The sequence below is a fragment of the Sinocyclocheilus anshuiensis genome, unplaced genomic scaffold, assembly GCF_001515605.1.
Source record: "Sinocyclocheilus anshuiensis isolate Anshui unplaced genomic scaffold, SAMN03320099.WGS_v1.1 scaffold2950, whole genome shotgun sequence".
Classification (NCBI taxonomy): Eukaryota; Metazoa; Chordata; class Actinopteri; order Cypriniformes; family Cyprinidae; genus Sinocyclocheilus; species Sinocyclocheilus anshuiensis.
Genome location: NW_015542558.1, coordinates 1 through 4,659, shown reverse-complemented (window position 1 = coordinate 4,659; position 4,659 = coordinate 1). Strand labels below are relative to the sequence as shown.

At 36.9% G+C, this 4,659-nt stretch overlaps 1 long non-coding RNA gene across 1 annotated transcript; it reads left to right on the top strand.

Annotated features, from left to right (window-relative positions):
• The first annotated feature begins 207 nt into the window (after positions 1-207).
• LOC107694373 (uncharacterized) lies at positions 208-980 on the top strand. The gene is made up of 3 exons (XR_001634862.1): positions 208-255; positions 357-539; positions 920-980. It is a non-coding gene; the product is annotated as an uncharacterized LOC107694373 (long non-coding RNA).
• Positions 981-4,659: the final 3,679 nt, after the last annotated feature.

Sequence of the window (4,659 nt, the reverse complement as noted above, 5' to 3'; positions counted from 1 at the left end):
TCTGAGTTATGTAATGCAATACTTTATTATTCATTAAACACGTTTTACTAGGCCACTCCTAAGATCAATCAATTGCTGAAACTGCTCGTTGACGCTATCATGTAAAAATAATCATGGTGATGATAACTTTGAAAAATGATTTCATGGTTATGTTTTGAGCACTATATAGGCCTAAAGCAGGAACATGTAAGTTGTCATCGTAATGACTGTCCCTTTGGATTTTTCCGCAGAGTGCACTCATTCAGGGTGTTTGGGGTGAGTAATTTTAGCGTACCATCCATCCATGAAAATGCAGTTCAATAACTATGTCCAACAACTATGTTTTTAATTGTATTAATGGATTTTTTTCTCTATAGAACAAAACCAAACATGTATCAGTCGAGGAAATTGTGGAGTCAGTTGAATTCCTGAAAAAAAATTTCATCAACTTTGATGATAATGTCACACATAAAGACGGCTTTTGGGGACAGGTATAAAGTGCACTTACCATTCCAAACACTAAAAACAATCGCTATAGACTGCTAAGTGCATTTCGTAAGGTGAGCACTTCTTTGTTTCACTAACAGGCTTTCAAAACCAGACTCCTGACACAAATAGTTATGAAAATAACAATTAAAATACAATTACAACACACACACACACACACACACACACAGTTTTATGTGTAAATATGTATGTTCATATAAATTTCTCTTGTTGATGTCAACAGTGATAGTTGTTATATTGTGTTTTACACCATCTGTTAAGGTTACAAAATTTATCAAAGTTACATGCAGTCTTATATATTTACTAGTGAAATTATATAATTTTCAGATTCATAGACATAGTCACAGCTTGACCTATATGTCCTTTTTGTTCATTTCCTACATTTTAACTTTGAGATTAACTTGAAGCATTACGGTTATATACTTTGTAAAAGCACCAGCCAGAATCGTTTCCATCTCCAGTCCCATCCGAGGACAGTGGAAGTGCTGCAGGAGATGAAAGATGCAAGTCTTCTGAACTAGTTAGTCAACCTTTTTGGTATTGACATCTGTTTCATGTACGACTTCCTACACAGCAAAATCACTGGTGTAAAAAGAACACCCACAGTGTCGAATTTAACACCAGCAAAGTGTCTATATGTGTCCACACTACAGAGTGTAAATGTTACACTTTTGATAGTGTTAACTTCTGACACCCTTTGCGTGTAAATTCAACACTCATTATTGTTAATTGTTAAACCTATTCAACACTATTCATTGTTGTTTCTGCACTACACCAGTGTTAGTATTCAATTACAGTGTTAATTTTTAACACTCTCCTTTTAAGATCAACACCAGTGTAATTTGAATATAACAATGATGAGTGTTCAAAATACTGATTTATAATAGCACTTTTGGTGCTTTTAATAGCACTTTTGTTAATATTTGGTTGTTTCTACAAAATTAAAAAAAAAAAAAAAAATAATCTAATACAATAAAATAAATAACTATACAGATCAGTAGGATAGAATTAAAGTCAAATGTATTGAAAGATACAAAGATTTAACATTACTATATGCTAAAAAATTTAATAAAACACCACTTTAGTGTGATCAGAATATTATTTGGGATTAAGTTTATTTATAATACACTGAATATCTAATACAAAAAAATGTAGATATATTATGACTAATACTTTTTAATATGATTAAGAATCATTGATTTCAAAGTGAATAACACTGTCATAATGAACTTAAAATTACTCTAAATGTGAAAAACTTACCTTCAGTCATTTTTCACTGGTATTCGGATCCTTTCGGGTTACCTTTACACTCCACTTGAACCAGCATTTCTTCAGAATGAAACACTCTCACTATTAGGATAATCACAGACAGTCTGTGTACTTTTTTTTTAACCAAGCTAGCACATATCTTAGGGGTTTTGCCAAGTGTTTGCCATAGTATGTCAAACAGTCATCTAGATGACACCAATATAAAAAACTAAAACAAACACACACACACACCGCTAACGTTACATCTAACGTTAACTCGTAAAATAAAATTTTTAAACCAACCAAGCAAGTTTCGCTTACAAATGATTAAACTGAGTGATGTTTTTGTCCTGATAAAGTGTTGTTTTGGTGATATTTCTCATGTTTACGTCAATAAAAAAAGCCAGGCCTGCAGCACCCCTCAAAATAGAACTTAGTTTTGTTAATCTAGCATTATGCAGCGCGTTTATACGATCTTCCACAGACAATATTTAATAAAACGGCAACTTACATGGTCAAATAAAAACACCTTAAACTGTTCGACGAGGGTAGATTTTAAGCCAGTAACTCACCTAACGACTAGCTGAAACATTCGTGTGACATGGCGCGCGCGGCGCTTCTCGTCAGGTGTGCGACCGCCAATTTAGAGTGCGTCACGGCTTCATCCGCCTATTAGGCCTTAATTCTTTCAATAGTTTTTATCTCCTGTAAATTCTCCTCCTGTCCTTGATATTTTATCTTTTTATACAACTGAGCGTTTGTACAGTTACAAACATTAACTTGCGTGTTTTGCTCATGACCAACTGTGTGGTTTTTAACGTGTAAAAGGCGCAATATAGAGGGGGAAACCTAAATGTCGTGGCCACGATTTAGGAATTTGTTTTATGAATTCACGATTTATTAATACGCTCCTTCATTTTAGGTAAATCACAGACACGTAATTAACGTTAGTGCCCTAACAGTTAGTTTAAACCGCGTCCATGATCTGAATTACTGAGGTATCAAATTTGTACAACATAGCCCCGATTTAACGTAACAAGGGAACGAATTGATTAAAGGCTCCGTAGATATAAAAATAAAAATGTCCGCCTATTAGGCCTTAATACTTTCAATAGTTTTTATCCCCTGTAAATTCTCCTCCTGTCCTTGATATTTTATCTTTTTATACAACTCAGCGTTTGTACAGTGACAAACATTAACTTGCCTGTTTTGCTCATGACCAACTGTGTGGTTTTTAACGTGTAGAAGGCGCAATGTAGAGGGGGAAACCTAAATGTCGTGGCCACGATTTAGGAATTTGTTTTATGAACTCACGATTTATTAATACGCTCCTTCATTTTAGGTAAATCACGGACACGTGATTTAGTTTAAACCGCGTCCATGATCTGAATTACTGAGGTATCAAATTTGTACAACATGGCCCCGATTTATCTTAACAAGGGAACGAATTGATCAAAGGCTCCGTAGATATAAAAATAACAATTTAATTTAGCTATATCGTGTGAGAATCTGATTTACCTGCTTTTTCTTCGGCTTCGGCTTCAAGTAAAAGAAAATGGCGGACACAGACTGGTGGCCTAGCGTTAAGTGGAGGCGTGGCTTTTTACGCCGCTTTGGGTGAAATTTGAAAATACACTTAAATTTCACACTGACACTGGCTTACAAATAACAACAGCAGTGTTATTTTATCACCATGTAGTGTTAAAACAATGTCAACACTGTTAATTTTACACCGTCCCTGAAAATTCTACACCAGTGATTTTGCTGTGTACCTTGTAATGCCAGCATTTTCTGTCTTTCTGTAAAAGCACCAGCCAGAATCGTCCCCATATCCATTGCCATCCGAGGACAGTGGAAGTGCTGCAGGAGATGAAAGACGCAAGTCTTTTGAACCAGTTAGTCAACCTTTTTCGTACTGACATCTGTTTCATGTACGACTTCCTACCTTTTAATGTCAGCATTTTCTGTCTTTCTGTAAAAGCACCAGCCAGAATCGTCCCCATATCCATTGCCATCCGAGGACAGTGGAAGTGCTGCAGGAGATGAAAGACGCAAGTCTTTTGAACCAGTTAGTCAACCTTTTTGGTACTGACATCTGTTTCATGTACGACTTCCTACCTTGTAATGCCAACATTTTCTGTCTTTCTGTAAAAGCACCAGCCAGAATCATCCCCATATCCAGTCCCATCCGAGGACAGTGGGAGTGCTGCAGGAGATGAAAGACGCAAGTCTTCTGAACCAGTTAGTCAACCTTTTTGGTACTGACATCTGTTTCATGTACGACTTCCTACCTTGTAATGCCAGCATTTTCTGTCTTTCTGTAAAAGCACCAGCCAGAATGGTCCCCATCTCCAGTGCCATCCAAGGACAGTGGAAGTGCTGAAGGAGATGAAAGATGCAAGTCTTCTGAACCAGTTAGTCAACCTTTTTGGTACTGACATCTTTTTCATGTACGACTTCCTACCTTGTAATGCCAACATTTTCTGTCTTTATGTAAAAGCACCAGCCAGAATCGTCCCCATATCCAGTGCCATCCGAGGACAGTGGAAGAACTGCAGGAGATGAAAGACGCAAGTCTTCTGAAGCAGTTAGTCAACCTTTTTGGTACTGACATCTGTTTCATGTACGACTTCCTACCTTGTAATGCCAACATTTTCTGTCTTTCTGTAAAAGCACCAGCCAGAATCATCCCCATATCCAGTGCCATCCGAGGACAGTGGAAGTGCTGAAGGAGATCAAAGACACGAGTCTCCAGACCAAGTTAGTTATCACTGTTTGTGATTTGTTTAAAACAGTTCAGGGTATGTGAGGCCACCAGGCCTGTCTGGTAATTGAAAGTTTCTGCTTTCCATTTTTGAATGATGGTAGAGCTACTAGAATTGAGCCAAATCAATTCTAGTAGCTCTACCATCATTCATACACACC